The sequence below is a fragment of the Spea bombifrons genome, chromosome 1 (assembly GCF_027358695.1).
Source record: "Spea bombifrons isolate aSpeBom1 chromosome 1, aSpeBom1.2.pri, whole genome shotgun sequence".
Lineage (NCBI taxonomy): Eukaryota > Metazoa > Chordata > Amphibia > Anura > Pelobatidae > Spea > Spea bombifrons.
Window position 1 is genome coordinate 135772101 of NC_071087.1, and position 23358 is coordinate 135795458.

The following is a 23358-nucleotide window of genomic DNA, read 5'->3' on the forward strand; positions in this document are numbered from 1 at the left end:
ACGGGCTGTGGTAAACCTTAGGGTGGCTCAGTTATAATCACCCTGCCTGACGCTGACTTGTGTAATGGATTTCATTGGACGAGCAGGGCTTCGTTAGCATTGCCATAAAGAATCATCTCAGTGTGGTGTTTGAGCTGAGAAACCCATCCAAAATATCATCTGATAGACAGCAACGGCAGCCTCCTGGTCTGCAGATAAATGAAGGTTATTGAAACAAAATGTAATACCTATTATTCAAGCAAAATAAAATACCTGTTTTTTGTCAATGCCAACCTATATTACTATATACAGGGCCGTATTCTATGTATGATATTATCATACTGTTTTCATAGTATATGGTCCAATGGAAAGTAAAGATTTCCCTTACATTTTATTCATTTAAATTTACTACATTGCCCATGAAAACATCGGCTACAGGCATATGTAGATTGTGTCCAAATTTACTGAAATCTGTCTTTTGACCTTGTAATATCTGTAATTAACATTCTGAATTCAAACTTCCTATTGGAATATTTTAAATAAATGATTCAATATTTTTTCTCAACATTAGTTTAATTACATGAGCATTGTTTCAACAGCAGAAGATACTCTGATAAAATATATGAATAATAAGGCAAACCTACAGTGCCAAGGGGGGGCTCAGTAATTCACAGCTAAGTAATTATTAATGCCTTTACTATCGATCACGCAAAATTTGGTTTAAGGCGCCGCTTCTAGGTTGCATTCAAAATTTGCAAATATTTTGCGAAGGTCTCGAGTCCTGGTGGGTTGAAAATTGTTTTTTTTTTTTTATTTTCAATTATTTATTAATTGCTTTACATAAAAAAAAAATACAGTTGCTCAAATAATATATACAGTTTTTGCAAACATCCTATCTTAAGAGGCTTCAAATACTTTATACAATATACTTACATTATAAGCTTATTTAACGTGTAACACATTTAATGGCATTTGCAGCTTCTTGGTATTATTTTTACCAACTTGCTATTCATGTATACAAGAATACGTTTTATAAATGAGTAATTTTATGTAAAAAAAAAAAAAAAAAAAACCTCCAACAAAAAAGAATAGTGAATAAGATAGACTCCTTTCCTTCTTTTTTTCCTTTACCCCTTTACTTCATTTCCCCCGCTGAAGTCCCCAGATGTCATAACTGATAACCTGGCTCTACGGTCCATCAGACGCATGTCAGTCCTGCCGCCGTTGGATTGCAGAACCTCACATTTTACTATAGTTGTCAAATAGCACAACTTCAAAAAGTAGAATTGGCTCGTATTTGTCTCTGTAATTTGCAGTCCGTGTTTCGCACCGTTATTCTCTATTTACTCTCAAGGTGCCATTAATAAATGATTCCGAGTTACTCCGTATTCCATAGGCAATCTGTGCATTCAATTACAATCATTAGGCTTTTTACACCGGTTAATTCACACATTGGTAACTCGTAGAGAGTCTTTCATATGTGTGAATATGATGAAATGACAAAATGCCGTTTGGTCTCTGAAAATTGATTTTTTTCTTTCAGTGAATCTGTAAGAATACCGTCTTCCTCAAATTTATTATACTGAAATTTTATTTTTAATTAGTGTGCATCTCTGGAGACAGAACCTTTTTTAACACCAGTCCTTTTCCAAGCCTAAGTATTAAAAAGGTACAATTCTTTCAGAACATTATTTACATGATTTTAATTAACGATCATAATCTCCATGGTCATGTCTGCGAAGAGCATGTAATCCCGTAACCAACTGCATTATTTGCATATTGAAAATGGGTATATGGAAGCTCCACAGGCTCGTTATCTGCTTTTTTTCTTCTCCGCTCATACAAGAATTTGGTTTATTCCTCCTCCAACTCCCATTTCAGACCATAACACCTGTTTTTCATGCAGAGTAAACTGGCAAAAAAACTAAAAGTTTGCTGCTTTTGCCAAGACAGAGTATAGCCCTTGGCAAGGTTACCTTTGAAAACAGTTTTTCATGCAGAGACAGTATACAAGCTGCATCACGGTTGCCAAGATCCTCTGACTAATGAAGGTTCGGAGCAGAAGTGTATTCGTTTCATTGCTAGAGGCATGTATATGTAGCATTCTGCAGAGGAAAAGTCACTCTCCCATTTCAAACAAAAGCTAGAAGTTTAACCTTCTAGGAGCAAGGTCAATGCCAGTTTTGTATTGATAACACAGAAGAAAGCAACTTCATAGGAATATAAAAGACTGATTCTTTCCTCGCTGAAACTAGGCGATACAGCGTCTCTACTTTTTTTTCATGTTACTCACAAAGGGGAACTTTTTTTTTTTTTTTGTATTTACAAAGATCCCACTTAAATAAATTAGCTTTGTACCACTCTCATTTAAATACCTTCTCCCATACGTTGTGTTGTTTTTGTATTGTTTGTGATAAATACTGAAAATGAATGTTAAATTCTGCGATAGAAGCACTTTTAATTGGATATTTTTAGGGAAACAATAATAAATCAACTATGTTCCTACGCATAATTTCCAGGCCAGTCCATTATTATACATATTTAATGCTCCAATTGGCCTTCTGATTTAAAAAAAAAAGCTTCTAATTGCTTTCTTACAATAGCCAAGATCGTCATTTAGCGTTATCAGCCTTGTTTTAATAGGGAATCCTCATGCAAGAACTAATGAGCGTGTACCAATAACACTACCAATGACATTTTGATGCACGTTCTGGACAATTGAACTTATAAGACTTTATCTCTTTCACATTTGCTCTTTTTTGGGTCAAGTTCTCACTACATGTAGGGAAATGTAATAGCAGAGATTACACTGAAGTCTGATTTGTTTTCTGTCGTATGGGAAAAAAAAGTAGAATATTATAACAAATTCGGCATGTGGGTTCAAGTGCCTCGACACAAAACACTTTCCCCCCTTTTTTAAGGCATTGATTGGCTATCGTAAACATCTTCCAGATGCTTAAGCAACTTGGCCACAGGGCAAAATGAAGTTTCAGAAGTGCAATTCAGTCTTGTTCAGTGGTTTGCTAAATTGCTGTATACTTTATCAGTCAGGAGGATCTTGTATCCAGGCTTCATCTTCCTCAGCTGCTGGAAACTCTCAAAACTCTTGTCAAGGATTTAGAAAGCCAACCGCAGAGAGCAATTCACAGAGGTCCATTAGCACGTATGCAGTACACCGGGGACACAGTTCCTATTCATAGGAATGGAAGTCTTATCTAGAACAGCCAGTTAAGAACGACTGGATCATGTGAATTAGCACCACGCGGTTAACTGACTCAGACAGGAGTGTTGGTATACATGAACTCAGAGAAGTGTCAAGCGTAAAGCAAATAATGTCTAATGAACAGATCTTGGCAGTGTTGAAAGACCAGAATGCCTCCGAAGGAGGATGTGTGGCCAAGCCAAGTAGTCTGACTACAAGAGCAACAATATCAGTCTCTTAAGTATCTGAGTGGTTACAATGTACCAAAGCTGTCTTGTGTTTAATTGCGAGTCTCAGGAGCCTTTGCGTTGCAGAGCTTTTTGTTACCCCAGCAGCACTCCATTGTTTTAATGCACCGAGAAATGTAAAGGACCTTGGAAATAACAGCATCATTATTTTGAAACATATTCACTATTAAGGATGCAACAAATTATGTATGTCTTACTTGCTTATGTATTTTCTTGTCATTCTCCTTGTAAGATTGTTACAAAGGCGCAATGGATTCAGTGTACCTATATATTTTGCGCGGCTCAGCAAGTTAAATATGTTTTTCTGCCTGCCGGAGAACATGGCAAGTCACGTTGCGTGTTAATTTATGTGATATACAGACATTATTGATACTTGTTTGTTTGATCCATTTTCAAATTCTTTATATAAATAACCCATCCCCAAAATAAATGATATTTTCTCTCTTGTTACTTAAGCCGTAAGCCACAGTCTGTCTGCTTCGTGGCACAGACAGTATATTTCTTTAAGACACGCACGCCTTAAAATTATTGTTCAGAACGGCATTATATTTGTTTAAACAATAAACAAAATATATTTTGTTTTTGGATATGATTTAAGTGTGTTATGAATAGTTTGATCCATCTTGGTTTGTAAATCAGTGCACATTGGAAGCATGTCCTTCTATGCTAATACTTTATTTCTGATCTTATTTCGCTGATTAATTTATCTTTCCCTATTTTACGTACGAGAGCGCTAGGATAATCACAGATCCTGTCATCTTTGAATGCTCCTTCTCTCATTCCTGTATAACTCCACTAAAATTACAGATTTTGAGGTATAAAATGGTTTATTCAAAGTGTCTGAGGTTGCATTCTAATTTGTTGAAGATGTAATTCCATTTAGTTTTGGACCTTAGGGAGTAGAGGATAGATATGACCAGCTGGTCTGAAATAAATCTGAGAATGGCTTTATGTGTTAAGGAGAGTGGTTGCATAGTCAAACCAGTGAGCTTCCCCAAGTTGGTATCCCTCTCTTAGGGATTACGACATGGGATCAGAACATGGGACTAGCCACATTTAGACTTTGAAGGGCTGGTAGTTGGTGGTGAGTAGGTCAGAGCTGGTAGGTAAGTGGACATGACCAAGGGCAATGACTCCACCTATGTCATACCTCAACATACATCGAGACTCAACATACATTTGAAACACCAAATAATGGGGACATTCAAACACCTGATGACATTGAGACAATAACAAGGAGAGAGAAGAACAGGAGAATAACAATGGCAACTTATGTATAGCCTAAGTTACCATTCCAGGCCAAGGGCCCCACAGGCAAATGTGGTTACAAATGAAGTGTTGATATGCTGGAACCATCACCACTCCTTGATTTGTATAATCCAGGTTTCTTCTCGATAATTACATGTAATAGAATAGTGTTACCGTGATATGGTACCCAAACTAATGAGAGATTGCTATGTATAACAAAAGAGCCTTTTTTTCCTGGCAGCCATCAAAATACTTACTAATATAAGCCATATTTATCACATATTTGATCAATCCCTTGATATATTAAGATAGAAACGGATGTATCCTAGCATTGTGCTATTAAGCATAATTAGTAATCAGCCGCTGGTTTCCCTGATGTGTGCTGGGCCATTAAAAGGTTACAGACGCACCACAAGCCCTTCCACAGAATGATTACAGATCGGTTTAATGTGTTCACCGTCTCTGTGTCATTTTAACATTTGATATGAACTACTGATTGTGTAAAATACTGAACTTCGTGTGCTATTTTGCATCATTATGAAAAAGTTTGCTTAAAATAATGTTTTGTTTTCTGCAGCAGGCAATACAAATGAAATAAAAATTAACAATGAAACTTTCTAGAAAAATCAGCAGTACTGGAACATTTACTAGAGATACCTAGATTTCCAGTTTCCATTAAGACTTGCACTATTACTCATTGTCAAACCATGCCTGCCAACATTTTAAATAGTCCAAGAGGGATACTTTAGTTTTAAAAGGTGTGATTAGAGGCACGGCTATGGAGCAGGGCTTTATGAAGTCCTTTTTATGACTTTCTGACATTTTGATATATGTGATGCTGTAAAGCATTTGCGAGACAAATCGTGCATTTTGTTTGCACAATTACATGTATATCGATATCTTACACTCTTTATCTACGTATTATTGTGAGTTTTAGGGCTCTAGAACACTGTGATTTACTCATTTGGTCCCAAAGCGGGAACGTACCACTTCAAGCAGGATACATTGGCAGTGTTGGGGTTGTAGGGTTTTATCCTTTAACCAGCGTGGCGTGTACCACTATGCATCACAAACCACTGACCATCAACCAGCTGAGATGTTTTTTTGTGTCACTGATCAATATTCCAGTTCTGCATTTTAATTCTCTAGAGCAAAGTCATAAATATCCTTTCTCCTTGGCCATAAAAACTTGACATAACTTTTAGTGCTATCTTTTATAATGGACTTCATAAAATGTACTAAAAGTTATGTGACTGTATTCATCCTATTTCTTTTCTTGACATTTTTCTTGAAACTTCCAGATCATCCACTTTACTGTTTAATAGAGATTATTATCCAGCATCTAATCATTTCCACAGCAGCTGTTAAAAATATGTGCGATAAATATTTGACATTGAGTTGTAATTTGCTCACTGTCATTTTAGCAAGCTATCACTAGCCGTCCTTGTTTTTGAATAGCTCCTCACTTAGGGAGAAAATCAATGCGTGCTTCATAAATCTCCATTCTATAGTTTAGATTATTGCTCTGATGATTTAGGAAAAAAGGGAATGAAAATCAACAGTTGAGAGTGAATTTCAAATTAGAATTTTTCTAGGAAATCAAAGCAGTTTGTGATGGGTCACAGTGGCTTCAAGTAGCAAACTGGCTCTTCAGCTGTGCTTCTGGTTCTTCCATATACCCCACGGCTATTATATGACAGGTAGGTGGCTTCTGTGTAGGACATGAGGCATGAGATGGAACGACTGGAATCCTATTAGCAGGTTCTGATGCCTTTTTCTACCTAGGCTTTCATCTCTGCAATGAAACATAGTCTCAAGTCAAAAGACCTTGTGTTTGCCTAAGTGAATTTCCTATTTTATGGTAACCCGTATAAATTTTACTCATTGTGACAGAATGTGTGGGACATGTTGAGCAAATTCTAATTGGACACTTTGATTTGTCCATTTATAGCTCATGGGAAGCATCTGGATCGCCTCCAGCCCTTTTCTATCGTTCCCGGTGTTGTTTCACTTATGAGATATGATTTAACAACTATGTCAACTGCAGGGGTCAAAACATTAGCATCTCCCCTAGTTGTATAATTGTGTAAACCTTAAGTGACAGTTTTTTTAATCCTTATTATGCAGTGACAATTATTATGACACGGTGGGGAGAAATCCAATAATTTCTTTGGCAAACAAGGCTTCCAACCTACACAAATTTACACGGATATCATTTTTGGCAGCATTTTCTATTCTTATAAAAATGTCAGAATCCCTACATCTAACTTAATGAGGTGCTTTATTCAGACATTCCAATTTAAAGAAAGTTCTTTAAAAGCAACCGTTCTCTCTCTCTGGAATGCTTGTATTGAAACGCTGACACTGCCTGGGTTTACAATCAGACGTTACAAATGCTGTGCCCAAAAGTGGTTTTTTTATTTTTTTTGTATCTTAGGTTTTTTTATATTCGAGCAGTGTATTTTTAAGCATAATTCATTGATTTTATCATCAAGTGAGAGTGTGAAGTTTCAAAAAAGACCAATGAATTTTAATCCTTTGTTTAAGGTCATTGCCGTTGGGTGTAATTATTATGATTGTGCTGTAAAAATTTCACAACATTCAATGAGCTCATTTTGTTTCTTTAAGCAAACCGCGTTCCCCTTCTGTGATGAAGCGAGAGTTCTGGTTTGCATATGCAGCCTAAGCAGTCGGACTAAATGACTAAATGGGTCACTCTGTTTACCCAAGGAAGGTGGCTAATCCATTTGTGGAAGGAATGTTATCTTAGTCAGCAGTTTAACTGCGGGATCAACATAAATTGACACAAATTGTATGAATTGCACATTTTTTTACCGATTGAACTTCACTGGATCTATTTTTTTTATTTTTTTTTAATATACTGATTTAGCACCTTCCCTGAAAACAGGTTTATATCATTTTAAAGGCATTTCCAAAGCCTGATCCCATAGCCTAGGCGTTGAATGTTAGTGTTTATTGGGCATGGTGGATTGCAGTATTGAAAACAAAGAGAAAATAATAAATCAAGCTCGTTCTTATCTTGGTTGCCAGATCCCACAAGTTGGAAAGTACAGCTGCTGGGTGTTCTTTTCCTTTAGATCCATTAGAGAAACAATATCAAGGAAGGACTTCAATACTCTATTGAGTGAATGAAAGCCCTCCTTTATATAGTTTTAGATATTTTAGTGTTTCAGCCTGCCTGTTAGGATAAATAATGGGATGACCTTTGTTTCCCTCAAGGGCCATTTTTTTTTATTTGTAATGTATTTTGCTTTCAGACTGTCAGCAAGTAACACTGTTGTTGAAGAAAATCACAGGTGAACTGAAGTGTACTTTTTTTTTTTACTCCATATGTCTGGATAGGATAGAATACGCAAAAGTATTTGTCTAGGGCTTTTAGATGCCTAGTATTATTGAAAAATTTATAGAGATCGAATGAGTGCCGTGAAGCAAGCATGATAAAGTAAGAAAAGAGACTTGGTAAGTGTGATTGGAAACTTTTTGGTTAGAGAATGAGACAACTCAGATCAAAACTGAATCAGAGTATGTTAAAACTCAAAACAGCTTAGGGATAACTGTAAAAAAACATAAGATACAGCATTATACAAGCAAAAAGAAATTCTTAATGCTTCAAATTCCCAAAAACTGTTTTTATTCAAGGCACCTGGGGAAGCTGGTAATATAACTTTGTTATTTTGCAGTAGCATATTAGACCTTGACTGTGTCGGTGTTGACCCAAAGCGTATTTCCTGCCCGCGACATCTGTTACTTTAAATCGGGGATCACACTCTTCCACACCGGGGTCAAATGCTAATGCACTTGTTAAGCAATGTTTATTCTTGGTTGACAGGACAAATGTATTTCGAACAATACTCAGGGATAAAGCAAAACATACCACTTAAGGAATTATGGGGGGAAAAGCTAATTAAGCATGGAAATTACAGACATTATTACCAATTATGCAATTTGCATCTAAGGTAGCATTTACAATTTTTATTAGCTATTAGTTGGATCTGGGTTAACAATAATGATACTATACTAAATGATACCTCTTAAAAACTCACTTCTAGGTTAAAACCTTTTAATGGTTTGAAATTTACGCACATGTTTGACTCTAGGCTTGCTATCTTATATGCAAAATAAATCTTAGTGTTGCTTGTAATAGATACTTAGAGGGAAGTGCTGGTACCTGTTGGCGTAGGTACAACAAAGTTGTCTATTTCTGCTACCAAACCAACCCTGTGATCCAGACTCTATAGTCGGAGGTTGTCTGCGCGCATTGCACAACGTTCGCCAGCTATCGGGCAGGCGTTCACCGGCTGCCCCTACTAGACACCAAGGAGTCTGGGGGGTGCAGAGTGGCATATCAGGGGCAGAGTGGAATAAAGGGGGTTATAAGGCATAACAGAGGGGGCAGAGTGGCATATCGGGGGGGCAGAATGGGATATTTGGGGGTTTAAGGCATATCGGGGCAGAGTGGCATATAGGGGGTTATAATGCATATCAGGGGTATAAGGCATATTTGGGGGGCAGAGTGGCATATCTGGGGTATAAGGCATATCAGAGGGCACTATGGCATATAGGGGGTATAAGGCATATCTGGGGGCAGAGGGGCATATCTGGGGGTAAAAGGCATATCTTTGGAGGGCAGAGTGGCATATCTGGTGGTATAGGGCCTACAGGGGGTATAAGGCATATGGGCTCAAATGTGCATAACTGGGGGGACAGGTTGGGAAATAAAAACAAGAAATGCATTTTTCTCAAAGTTTTTTATTCTGCTGTTTGTTTTTAAAATCCAGTTTGTTTATTAAGTTATTTCAAATATATGAAAAATGTACATTATTTTTTTTATCCGATTAATCGAAAATAATAATCGGCCAACTAATCGATTATGAAAATAATCGTTAGTTGCAGCCCTAATGACAGTTATGCTTCCTGACAAAAAAAAGTCTAGAGCCCTTAGCTAATTAAAGAACTTGCAGGGTAATTCATACCATCTTGCAGGAGATGTTTGCCAGAGTTAGCCTTTCATAATGCATAGTTAGGTAAGTTAGATAAAATTATTCAATTCACCATCAAGTTTCAGTTTACTTTACACAACTTGCTCCAAAAGTCTTCCCCCATTTACTTAACCCTTGCATCACTCTCTCTTTGTGTCTCATTGAATTGGTTAAGGAGAACAGTATTTATTACTGTTATACACGTGTATGGAAACTCAGCAAAAAATGACACGTTGGTAACAGTGTTAGGGATTCTCCTTATAAATCTACACTATAGTTGGCTGCCTCCTCTCTCGTTTGATGAGTATATCCTGTTAATGTAAGCTAGATTGCCATATGCAGTAATTAGTGTTTCAGAAAACTGTCTGCTTCAGCATTAATTTATTTGTAGGTTGACTCTGTAGTGAATTTAGTCAATGGAACTCTTTAATCAGCAGGCACATATACAAGGACTGTATGTCTAGTGTGTGTGTGTGTCTGAATATTTCAGAAAGTTTTACAGCATAAAAAGTGGGCAGACTAGATCGGTCAAATGGAGCATATCTGGTGTCAAATTATGTTTTGAACAATATCAGGAAAATGTAATATTTAATATTTTGTTATATATTCATTAATCTGGTGTTTTGTTATGTGATAATCCTTTTTGTTATGGTATATGATATATAATAACAATTATAGTAACGTGACCCTTAATCTAAGTCGAGCAACATTTTTGTTCATGCGTTTAAAATCGAAATAAAACATGTCATTTTACGGCAGCTAAGAGATGGAGTCTCCATAATCGTACACGATAATAATAGTTGAGGTCTGACCAGAGATCTGAAAAGTTGCAGAACAACCTCTCTCTTCCTGCTACTAAAGTATGTGCATGGAGGGAGTCAATGCCGGGATTAGTTAACCCCAAATACATAGCTCATCCACCTCCGATGGGGGAGCAACAGCCTTTCAAACATTAAAATTATATTATGGAGCCCAATATTATTATTTGTTTTATATAGAGCCACCATATTCCATAGCGCTGTACAATGGGCAGACAGGACATAATAGGTAGTATATAACAATAACGTTAGATTTGCAGAACCAACAGGTGAGGAGGGCCCTGCTCAAAGGAGTTTATAATCTATGGACCTCAACTGCAACTTAGCAGTGATCGGAAGGTCTATTTCATGTAAATATACTAAACTGAAAGTACATTAGATTTAGGTTCATATATGTTTTCATTCATCTAAGTTCCTGATATTTATTTTAAAAATGAACTTTTTAAAGATCTTTGTCATCAACAAGTGTGCTGCTTGGCCTTTTAGAAAGCAAGGAATCACATTGACCTGCAAAAGTCACATGAATTACTTTTCCCTTCAAATTATCCCAAAGCAAAGTTGCTCAGAAGATTTATGATTTTAGAAAACCTTCAATCTAAGTCTTATCTCAACCAATTGTAAATCATGTTAATAGCTTTTGCTGAAACTTGTATTTTCACTGTGCAAGAATAAAAATACTAAAAATAAATCATTCAGTTTCTATCTAAAAATGGATTGGCAGAGGTTCCTGTGTTTATTTAGAAATGAGGGGGATCACCTTTGCTCCGTGTGAGAAAATAAAAATGTAATATGAATACAAATAGGATATCCTGTCATTGATTTGTAAGATCCCTCATTATTAATAATAATAATGATAATAAGGATCAGGCGGGAAAGTATTTCTTTTTGTCACTTCTGTCTGGCTGAGGGTGACAGGAGCTGTAGTTGGAAGGCTGTTGTATAATGTCAGACTCATAGCCCCGCTCCTGAGAGAGTCAGGGACTACTTGCCAAATGAGGTGAATGAGAGTAGATGTTAGACTCACAACATGGCAAACACACATTGGCAGGGCCTAACAATGGATAAAATGATGCTCCCTCAGGCGCTTAATCATAGCCTGACATCAGGGCCTAAGGGCATGAAACATATAAGACATTGTTTCTTTCCACCAGGACAAGGGCAGCAGTAAGTGGCAAAAATAAATGCATTTTTTTTTTTTGCACAAACTAGTTCCCTGGCGTTTCATGTATTGTTGATGTGGAGTCATATCCTGTTTTTTTTATTTTTTTTTTTTATCTGCAAAGATGGCACTGAAAAGCTGCTTGGGGGCTGTGGTCTCATTATAAATTGTAATTTTTTCCCCCAGAATGCCCCTTACTTTGTTTTCAGCATTTTTCAGTCACCCTGCCGCTCTTGGCTCACGTCCGAAAATCACGTCCAGTCCTGGTGCGCAGGTGTCGTCAAGGTGCCGCGAGATGCTAGCAACGCCTCTGCCAGTGAGGGTTCATTTTCTGTCCCCTATAATTAGCGGCCCTGTATTTGGGCTCACAAGCTCGGAAGAGCTGCCGCCAAGCCTTTTCTTTTAGAGAAAAACGGAGGGAGACTTTTTATCCTTGAGCTGCCCCCCCAGGACAGCCGGACCCCTTATAACTGTAATCGTTGTACCCCACTGATAGAAGCTATTTGAGATACCATGATAGAGTGAATGTATTCATCATGTTAAAGCATAATGGATGTTGTCATGGTTTTGATGGGGGGATCCTTGGACCGAAGCAGCACAACGTCTTGCATGGTCCTGGGATGACCTGTTGGCCACCAGAATTTAATGCGAAAGTTAAGCTTTGAGGCATCCCACAAGCCCACCGATTTCCTTCAGCTGCTAGCATTGCACACCTACGCTCGTAATACTCTTACACTACGCTCGTAATACTCTTACACTACGCTCGTAATACTCTTACACTACGCTCGTAATACTCATATACTACGCTCGTAATGCTCTTATACTACGCTCGTAATACTCTTACACTACGCTCGTAATACTCTTACACTACGCTCGTAATACTCTTACACTACGCTCGTAATACTCTTACACTACGCTCGTAATACTCTTACACTACGCTCGTAATGCTCTTATACTACGCTCGTAATACTCTTATACTACGCTCGTAATACTCTTATACTACACTCGTAATGCTCTTATACTACGCTCGTAATGCTCTTATACTACGCTCGTAATTCTCTTATACTACGCTCGTAATACTCTTATACTACGCATCTACTCTTGGAGCAACCGGTGGATACACGCTATAACTGTCACTGCACGGCCATGTTCACTGTCACATCATTAGTGTTATTTAGAACAGACAGCAACATTTCAAATGTTTATGTTCTGAGTTAGTGGAAAATCAAATTGAAAATTGCTCATTTCCTTCTTTTTGAAGAGTAATTGTAAAACACAATGTTGCTTTAACCTTTTTTTACTCCACGTGCAGCAGAAAGTGCCCTGTAAAATATCACCAGGTATTAAACTAAACACACAGGGACTTTTGATTAACGCAGTGAAGCTCAGACTTGACATGTTAAAAGAAAAACAACAAAAAAAAAACACTTTACCCTCACAGTTGGGTGAAGCAATGCGCTGTACTATTGGCACCCCAATAGTTAAGTGATTATCAGTGACATATGCAGCAATGTATGTATCCGACCTATGGCCTGTGTATACAACCTAGGGCACTATGTCACTGATTAACATAAAAATATAAATATTGTCTTTTATATATTGTCTTCATGTGCCGACCAAAAGCCATATTTAAGGAGTTAATGCACAATAGATAGAAATGTATCTTTTCCACATCTTATACTAATTTCCTTCCAAGTTGAAATATTAAACATTCCGTATCACAAATCAGTATCAAGTGGTAGTCAAGCTGCTGGCTTTAATTATCACTGATAAATTTTGCTTCAGAACCTTACAGAACGGCTGCCATATTAACTTGCAAATAATGTGACTATACTTATAAAATAAGCAGCGAGTATTATTTATTGGGTAGTAACGTTTAAAAGATATCCATCTGTCTCTTTTGACTTGCAGCCACACTTTCCAAAAAAATGATTGTAGTGTTAATGTTTCCTCTGTCTTGCAGCCTATAATCAATTTCTATGCTAAATTTATTTATTTATATACCATCTGTTTTGTGAATAGGCATGTTACAGATGTGCGCTGAAATGGCTTCCCATATATCATTAAATTGCTTGTGTCTCCATGTAAAGTACATGATGATTTTTGGAGTTTATCAGGGCTGTTTGATGATGGTTTTAAGCCCAAACAGCTTTTTGGTTCTGCACTGGTAGGGTCACGTCTGCCATGACATGCCCAAGGTTCTTCAGCCCTGAAGCACCTAACAATGCGTTGAGCCCCAAGTTAAAAGTACAGGGATTTAGATGATTCTATCAGTGAGGAGCCTCCGGTGTAGGTAGACAATTGTTGACATAGAACTTAACAACAGTGTTCAATGTCAGGCAGCTGCTGCAAGGGCCAGGAAAATATCATGGACTTTAGTAAGAGGGCCAGTGGCGACTCTAGAATTGCTACAAATCACTTAGAAAAAGTTTTGGGTACAGACCATCGGACAATTACTCCACTTGCTGCCCCACCCCTGGATGGTGTAAGTGTTGAGATGGTTGATGGTTGTTAAAAAGATAAACGCAATATCTTGCTTTTATATGTGCTTTTCTTTGCAGGTTTTAGCTTTTCTTTGCAGGTTTTAGCTTTTCATTAATGTCTGCAATGTTCCTGCAGTTTGGTTTCATAAATGCCTTTTCTCCATAGTAAGGTGTACACTTCTTTTCATCTAGATTGAGTGAACATATTAGAGTACCTGATCATTTCAGGAAAATAACGTTAGCCACAATCGGTACATGATCAGATCATAGGGGTCAGCGTGCAAGATACCTGCGTTGTGTTTTACATCTATCCCCCTTGATGAATAATACATTATTCAACAAGATACATTTATATATATCTTCATTTCATTTGAACCTCTTTTGTAAATTTAATTATATTATTGTTCTGCTGATCTTAGTAGCAGATTAGCCTTTCTTCAATTATATTAGCTCCAGTTTATTATTGAACCAAAGCGTTTGCTAATTTAGAGAAGCCACATGTTCCTTGATATCTTTATAACAGATTTAATTAAGTGAAGTTCAATTAAGATAAGGTTCAAGATCATAGTTTATAATTCTGGTTATGCAGATTGTCCCATTTGCATTATGGTTGCCACTCTCCAAATAATGTGCCTAATGATATCTTCATGAAAATGCAGTGAAGGTAAATCTATAATCAGATGTTTCAGGCTTTATATAAACCTTTATATATAACACATGTATTTATATTTTTTTTATAATTAAGATAAACCTTTTCAGGCACAGACAACTTTTAAAAATGAACCATAAATCCCAATGGAGACACGTACAGTATCTCACAAAAGTGAGTACACCCTTTTCATGTCACACGCTGAGGAAGTGACACTCTGCTACAATGTAAAGTAGTGAGTGTACAGCCTGTATAACAGTGTAAGTTTGCTGTCCCCTCAAAATAACTCAACACACAGCCATTAATGTCTAAACCTTGGCGACAAAGGTGAGTACACCCCTAAGTGGAAATGTCCAAAGTGGGCCCAATTAGCCAATTCCCCTCCATGGTGTCATGTGACTCGTTGGTGTTACAAGGTCTCAGGTGGTTTCACAGGACAGGTTCCACTCAGAACAGGCCTTGCCATGGTCGACCAAAGCAGTTGAGTGCACATGCTCAGAGTCATATCCAGAGGTTGTCTTTGGGAAAGAGACGTATGAGTGCTGCCAGCACTGCTGCAGAGGTTGAAGGGGTGGGGGTCAGCTTGTCAGTGCTCAGACCATACACTGCATGAAATTGGTCTGCATGGCTGTCGTCCCAGAAGGAAGCCTCTTGATGATGCACAAGAAAGCCCTCAAACAGTTTGCTGAAGACAAGCAGACTACGGACATTGATTACTGGAACCATGTCCTGTGGTCCGATGCGACCAACTTATTTGGTTCAGATGCTGTCAAGAGTGTGTGGCAGATTGAAGCATTGCATGAAAGAGGGGAGGTGACTGTCACCTTTCCCGGCCAGATATCGAATCCGCAACCTACGTTTAGGAAACCAGCCCATCATACTGGTAACCTGAAAAGTGAAAAATCTTTGTTATGTGAGAGGAGGTAAATATGGAGAAAAACTTGTTGCATAATTAAAATTAAAATTTTGAAATTTTTGACATTATTTAGCATTTAAATCAACCATTTAATGCAAAAAATCCATTTTTTTAAAAAAATCCAATTTAAATATAAAAAAAAAAACTGCACACATAGGTGAACAGGCAGCATGGTGTGTTAAGCATTCCTGCGATATAAAACAGGTTAATCTGAATCATATGGAAAAAACAAGACTTTTATATAATCAAAGCATATTCACTAAACTGGAAATATTCAGGAGAGTTGAACATTTGAAATCCCTGACTTCACTATACATTATGAATCTCATGAAAAGGCATAGTTAAAATTGACAGAATAATATTTGTTTTTTGCTGCAGTATCTTCAGTGTTTTTTTGTTAGAAAACTAACCTGATTAGTTTGGCCAGCGATAGATAAACTCCTTATGAGCACAGGCAGGTTTACTAATCTCCAATCTAGCGGAGAAGCTATAACAATCAAATAATATTAATGGCCTCTTTAACATACACGGCTTGCAATTGATCTTCATTGTGCGCATGTATGATTGGCAGTGATAAAATATCCTATCTCAAAGTTTTCCATAGTGGCAGTTTTTTTTTTTTTTGAGATCGTCCCTTATCTGTGCTTTATCTTTTGTTAAAGGGCTTACTCTCGCTAACGTAACTTAATAAGTGTAGTTACCACTGCTGATGACTGTGGCATTCTGCATCGAGGACGATGTGCAGTGTTTATTCGGATACACTTAATGTACCAGAACACTGTTAGGATTAATATTAAAGTCCATTTTTCACTTTAATGCCTTGTCCTTGCGTAATTCTTACATATGGATACGATCAACAATATTTTCATTATATTAACTGACACAATATTAGAATTTATTGCATTTTAGAACATCTGACATGCCATACACACATAGGACTTACTGTTCCAGATAGAAATATACTGTAGATAGATAATTTCTATAGAACAAGTACTAGAATCATTTTTGCAATGTAAGGGTTATTATACATATGATCCAAAACTTTTTGTTAATAGCAATTCGGTTTTGATTATAATCTAACCAGAATTATAATTTTTTTGCATGAAGATTGTAGATTTAAAGGTACAAATGTTGTCTGTAGCATGAATTATGATTTCTTAAATATTCAGTTACTTTTGAAAACATGAATAAAGCATAAATTATATGTAATTAATTGACACTTTTAAGATAGTTTCAATATACTGTGTCAAATAGTGTAATGTGTTTGAATCTGCAGTTTAAATATACTTTCCATTTCTCAATTTGGTACACTGAGATCTGTGATCGGTTTCATCCTTGGAAATAAACATATCGATGGAAATCAAGGTCTCGCAGATGCCGTGAAAGTATCCAGAATTATGGCACGCCAAAAATATTTATCACAATTAACTTATCTATGCAGGGTAACACATTAAAGAGGAACTCAAACCAAATTATATTTATTATTACGATCAGATTTTTGATTTAATAGTTCTAGTTTTGGCATTGTATAATGTTTCCAGAAAGTTGTGTATTAGTCATTTGTACTTGTCCTATTTCTGTTACCATAGACCTTATACAGCACTGTATTTTATGCTCATGAGACTTTCTCTTTAACATTAAACCGTTTTTACGTACCACTTAAAGAAGTTAACAGGCTTTAATAGCTACATTTTCCCCCCACGTTTAGTTGCAGGAAGGACATATACACTGGACTAGAATGGTGATGTCCAGGAGGTCCTAGCACTTTAAGGCGATGGCTGCACGATGCGGCTGGCAGCTAGATATGTGCACACGCATGCTACGTTTTTCTGCTCACGTAATGTGTGGCCAGGTATATGCAGGCGCAAGTTGCACACATCGCCATTTGATCTGCTGCTGGAGTGGCAAATCAGTTAAGTTTGCCACATGGCCAGCCTTCATGAGCAGCTGTCATCATGGAGGTTTTTTTTTTTTTTTTTAAAGGTTATTCATAATGAAAATGATTTGGAACCGCTAGACTAGAGTACAGTGAACTGCCATTTAGTGGAGACTGTAAACATCTTTAGGGTATAATCTCACGTGAACATTTGCTCCCAATGCCTGCGCATGCAACTGTGTGCGCATACCTGTAGCTGCTGACTCATATATCAGTAGGCAGCCTTATAGGAAACATATTTGGAAGACTGTCAATGCATCTTATTCCAAACCTCAAAATGACCCATACTTGTGAGTGCAGCATATATAGTGTTTATTGATGGAGTCATTTTGTTATATTCACATAATGTTCTATTGGTTTTTGTTGATTATTATTATTCTCATGGTTCCCCCTTCCCGGAGCTGCTGTTTTTTTGATTTTGTTTTTTTTTTTGACACAAGAAAGAGTTTTTAAAGGTGGCAGCATCAGGAGTATATATATATATATATATATATATATATATATATATATATATTTAGTTGTTCATTGACTGTTAAAATCACTGAGGAATCCGCCTTGGGAAGCAACCCATTTATCCTAACACCAAGAATGGGGTAAAACTCTGGGATTTGAGGGCAAATGTATGGTTATTGGGGGCTTAAATTGCTTTTGATATGGTTACTATTCAATCATCTCATTAGGAAATCTGTTTACAAAACGATGCGTTCACAGTCCTTTCGCAGGCATTGATCAGATGATTAAGGTGTAGCTGAAGGATGATAAGCTGATAAAGGAAATCTTTTTTTGTTAATTTGCTTGTAAAATGTCTCATTTCTGATTGCTTTTGAACATATTCAATATACATGATGTTACAAGAACGAAATTAGAATTTGTAATTAAAGAAAAAATCACTTTAGATGTCTAAATGGAATTAGTCATGAAGGGAAAAAAATCTTGTTTATTTGAGAGAACAGTGTTATAATCATGTCTTCTCGAGGCACTAGGCCTGTGTGGAGCATTTAGATTTAGAATAACTCATGTGAAGAACTACATCTAGTGTAACCCCTTATATTATAATATCAGAGAGGGCAAAATGGGCTGTCAAGTGAGCATCTAATTTCTCCTGCTGAGTTAAGTCATTAAAGCATGGCTCGTGCCTCAAAAAGTGCTCTGCTCCAAGCTGATGATTTTCAGAAGTTTTGTCTTCGTTATTTCCATACTGAGCCACAGTAATAATTACACCAGCTAAGCACATTGGAGTCATTCACGACAGCTGGAATGCCAAATGTTCTGGGGTTCTAAGGATGTCCCATGAAAATGGAGATCGTGAACAGTGGCTTGTCTAGTAAGTCGCTCTATGTGCAAAAATGCAACAGACCTCCATTGGTTTTACAGCTCCCAGAGCCATGATCCACACTGCCAGCAAAAGTGGGGCAGTAGGGCGGCTAAGTGGGACATCCATAGAGTTCTCACCACACAAACAGATTTGCGTGCATTTAAAAAATAAGTCCGGGTACACATATAAGGAACTGTGTGGTTCCAAACAAAATCCTGAGATCCATACAAAGATCCCAGGTGAACGCATCCAGCAACTTGTAGCCTGTACCACAGGTGGAGTCAACCCAAGGGTGCCCTAGCTGAACTATGTATCCTGTGCTACCTCCTGAACGTATTTTACATAGAAAAGTACCCCTATCAGTAAAGGGTCTATATGCCCAAAGATAATCACACAACCATAACCAGTTCATTCTGAAATGCCAAAAATGTTTCAGCGTGTTGCAAATGAAAGGCGAACAGACACATAAAATGCCGGCCTTGTTGACAGTGGGAGTGAGTTAGAGCTTCAGTACTTAGAAAGATGAGCAGCTGTCAACTTCATTTTAGCCAGCTGATGTCTGATGGATGATGGATGTCAACGTACAGCAGAGATATAAAGCAGTGTAATTTTCAGGTGAAATCAGTATATTTCTTGCCTGAGAAGTGAGGAATCTGCTACATAAGATATTCCTCCTGTAGATCCAGCACATAGTTTAAAAACATTAGTTTGTGTTATTGGATATGATCATGTTTTTTTAAATGTATTTCCTTTGTCCTCATGCACTTGTAAGCAAAAGGCCTCACACACTATAAATGGGCATTCGAATATATTGGACTATGAGAGTAACTGGGTACAGAGCACTCTTGACATCTGGGTCAGGGTCAGAGGTCCACCAACTTCTTGAAGCAGAATCACACAGAGGGGTATAATTGCACCCCCTGAACTCTTCCCCCACGGAGTTACAGCTCTAATTGGTTAAGTGGCACAAACTTGGTGAAAATGGGTGTATTGATGATAGATGAGGGTATCTTAAAGCCCTTACCTTCCCTTTCAAGGCTCCCCTAAAAAATATGATGCTCAAGACACATAAATCGTGGGACCTTAGATGTGCCTATAACTCTCCCATTAAGCTGCTCGTTCTCGCTCTGTCCTGAGGTGGACATCTGTCTGCTTGGCCTCTATAGGGCTGTGGGTTTATTAATCTGTTGAATGTAGTTCTCTATTTCAGATAAACTTCACTATGACTGTACTGTTTCTTATTTTAAAGTATCTCCTTTTAAAACCACTGAATGTGCATATGGTATACAGTGCAGAATGTTACGACGCCAGGAGTAAAGCTAAGTAACAAAAGTGATGTATAGGCATACATTTACTCATAATTAGTTTCCATCCAGTTTCTAAAGTCATCTCTGCTAGGCGCCACTTGTTAAAATGATACCAGTAAATGAAATTGCTTTTTTCTAAGTTTGTAAGTGTACACACTGTGCTGGATTCACTTAATACGATGAATTCATTTGGGAGCCATACCAGCCTCTCTCTTCTGGCTCAATCAGCCCTGTTACTTTTCTCTATAAAGCAAGCGCTTACCCTCTTCAGTAACAGCAAGTTAAAATGCTCTGACCAGCTCTGGATTTAATTATTTTCCACTGACATAAACAGTCGCTGGACACCATCAATGTCCAAATTGGTTAGGAGCAGGCAGAGATATAACTTAATGCATTATAGTCCTAACCAGCAGTATCCTGCAGGCACACAAATTGTACCAACCTTTAGCCCTATAAAGTCCAAGTGGGATTAGTACACAAGCTGTTAGTTAAGCGTTGGAGACTGCGCTGTATCTCCTGAGCTCTGTTCCTTGTTTCCGTACAGCGGAATAATTGATTGTTTTCAGATATGTAAAGCAGTGCAATGCACAAGGGCTTCAGTCTGTATCACTTTTAGTGACCTGCGAACCCCAGGGATGGCTAATGATCATGCTCCTTACTCCCACTTTAACCCCTTTTTCTCCTATACACTCTCCAATGTTCCCTCTTTCTTTCTCCCTTTTTTCTTTACCGCTTTCCCCCTCATTCTCCTTAATCCTTCTATTCTTTTCAATCCATTCCAATCTCTCTTCTCCTTAAATATTCCCGACACCCCTCACATAACCATACAACTTTCCCAGTCACCTTAACAGGTTCTGTTCCTTTAACCCTCCTCTGACTCATGTTTCTAAATCCTTCTCATTTTAAGTGGGAGCAGGGATTTTCTAGATAGCCCTTAACAGGAAGCAGCCTCAGTCTTCTTCTGGACCCGGTGATGCTATAAATTGATGCATCATGAAACCAGCACTCCGTATCTTTGAGCTGAAACAGCACAGATCAAGGCTAACATAAACTGCCATGGTTTCTCCATATTCTGTGTTAATCTAGCTTCAGCCCATCAGCCATGTTTGTGGAATAACCCACCCCAGGACATGACAACACCATACCAAATAGTTATAAATGACGTACTCTCTGTAGTTCAACACAAGAATGATGTCATACGCCAGCACACGCCATCACAGCAACTCCCCAAGGAGAAAATGAAGAAATATTAGTTCAGGTGGAATTATAAAAATTTCATTTTGCTTTGCTGATGTGCCCTAGGGATCCACGACATGTTAAGTACCCCCGCTTGTTTTGAAACTGGTTTAAATACCGGCACAAATACATTAAACAAAATAGAAAAGTCCCAGGAGAGAGAGCTTTAAGAATTTGTCAGCCATCAAGAAATCCCAGGAGCTAAGAAACGCCCAAAATAAATAATACAAAATACCGTAATTTTACACAGCATGCTAATGAATCCTCTTTATGAAGCTTTATTTTGATAAAATGACAGACGAGCTATTTTTCCAGGTGTGAAAATTTACTATTTGAGATACACTCAATGCACTCAACGTAAAAACAAATAACGTTTCTACTTTCTTGCTCTGCTTAGGAGGGGAAGGTAGAGAAAATATTTCTTTCTAGAGAAGACGGAGCCACACAGAGCATCTATAAGATATATATATATATATATATATATATATATATATATATATACACAAGATTTATATGCATACGCACGCAGTCCGGGGCATATACATGCAGTTCTTTGTATAGCAATACAATATTATTTAGAAATGTGATTATAGATAAGACTCACTGCTTTACTGCATCCAAATCACTGTTATTCGTAAAAACGATTGCAATATATATGGACTGGCCGAGTAACGATAATGACATATTCTACGACTACTGTTATTATTCATGCAATTAGTGTCCCAGGGGGGTAGTTGGTTCAATAATGCACATTTTAACAGGCGTCTCTGCATGGGCTCGCTCTGTATAAAACATTCCACAGGAAATTGCCAATATTGGTATTTTCTTGTATTCTCTAGAATTATACCCATGTTACCTTTTATGTTTTTTTTTGTTTGTTTGTTTTTTTTACTTTTTATTTATTTGGCGACGTGATCTGTCGGCTGCATCCCTTTCCGATTCACACCTGCTGGATTATTTCTAACAGCACGAAACAGGCTCCGAGTATGTCTGTCACGCAGGGCGCTTAAAGCAAGCTACATCTTCCTAGATTATTAAGCCGCGCATGGGGATGAGCCTCCCCGCAGCACATACATTCTTTTGCTGCCTCAAACTTTTGAGACTACTCAAGTTGCATTAGTGTAATCATTGTCATTGTTCCATATTGAAGCTGAAAGCCGGCAGTGTGGGGCTAGGACGTAGCTCGTGCACGTTGCCAATAAATCCATGCCTTTTTTTTTTTTTTTTTACGGCAATTATCCACTTATTATAATGTTGAATTTTACTTCAAATGCCTCTGCTTGGTCATTATGAAATCATATTAAGATAATGAGCGACATTTTTATTTTTTTTATTAATTTAATAATCACCTTTGAGCACATTTATTATAATGAAATAGACCCAAACCATTCTCTTAAAATCCCATGAACAATAAATACATTTCTATAGCGTCAACTGAATGCCACTAGCAATAAACAAAGATTCTTTTAATGAGAGTATGTATGTTGCTCTGATTGTATTACGTCCACCAACTGAGTAATTTATGTATTTTGTGTCTGTGCCCCATGATGGCAAGTAGGCAATTAATTTTAACTTTACTCTGAGGGAGGTAGATAAGTGGAACAGCCTCCCATTAGAAATGGTAGAGGCAAATATAGTAATGAAATTTAAACATGCACAAAAGCTATCCTGAATCTAAGTCAAGACCGAAGACTGATTAAGAGACTCAAGAGAAATACAAAGACTTGATGGGCTGAATGGTTCTTATCTGCCATCAAATGTTGTGTTTTTGGTGTTTAATGGATAAAAGGCAGCGTTCTGGCAGTGTTTCTCTTCTGTGCATTATACCGAGTGTGACCAATATGTCCCTGCTCTCGTTATGC

General features: G+C 37.5%; 1 protein-coding gene across 1 annotated transcript in view; it reads left to right on the forward strand.

Annotated features, from left to right (window-relative positions):
* The window catches only part of FBXL17 (F-box and leucine rich repeat protein 17), a 246722-nt gene that overhangs the window by 123955 nt on the left and 99409 nt on the right, over positions 1-23358 (forward strand). The window lies entirely within an intron of this gene.